Raw genomic sequence first — 1023 nt, 5'->3', positions numbered from 1 at the left:
TGCCATCGGAGGAGAAGCATTGATGGAGGTGACATCAACGGAGGGGAGAATCGTTGATGGAGGAGAGATCGATGGAGGAGAAGCTCGCAAAGCAGCAGCGATATTGTTTTCAAGTTCTGCCACACCAACACAACTCTTACATGAATAGACGCATTATACTACTCTCACTCTCATTTGCAATTAGACATGGATCAGAGAAGTTGAATTTTTTAAAACAGGTTTAAAACATAATGGCGGTCAAAACCGCCAGAATCATAAAAAAATTGCCGCTAACTAAAGTTGAATTGTGGCAGTCACATAAACCACTGTAATTCATAGATATTATGGCATTTTTATGAGAATGCCTTAATTTTAATGTCATTTTATAACCTTTTTTTTTGTAGTGTTAAAAGTTTGGTTTGTCCTTGATAGGATTAGGAAGAATATTTGGAAATTGTTATTTGTAATATTTGAAAAATATATTGAAAATTCTACCATAGTTGTGGTGGAGACTAGATGTAGGCCACATTGCTCAAGGTGGCTGAACCAGGATACATGGCTGTATCTTTTTCTCTTATCTGCTCTTTTTGATTCATTCGTTATGAGACAAAATAAAATTATCTCTTGCATAATCAACTTTGCAGACATCACAACAACACGTGTTAATTCCTCGTCTCTAATTTGATTCTGTTTCATTCGTTAAGAGACAAAATAAAATTATCTCCTACATAATCAACAGTGCAGACATCACATCAACATTGTCTTAAAATTTTGGTTTGAAGTTTACGTTCACAAGTTTAAAAGATGCCATATATTCAAACCCCCTTTCTGGTTTTTAGGCCATTGAAAATCTTAACTCAGATATAGTTGTCTTCATGTGAAGTTAATATTTAAAAATTTTTAGATAATTTAACAAGTTTAACTAAATCAACATCTAATAGTTCTCAATTATTAACTTTACATAAACACATTTATATGTGAGAAACAATGAATGTTTGATATATACATTAAAGAGTGATGATTGTAAATTTTAATTTATTTTTT

This window comes from Arachis ipaensis, chromosome B03 (genome assembly GCF_000816755.2).
Source record: "Arachis ipaensis cultivar K30076 chromosome B03, Araip1.1, whole genome shotgun sequence".
In the NCBI taxonomy this organism is placed as follows: Eukaryota; Viridiplantae; Streptophyta; class Magnoliopsida; order Fabales; family Fabaceae; genus Arachis; species Arachis ipaensis.
Note: the sequence above shows the minus strand (reverse complement) of the source record.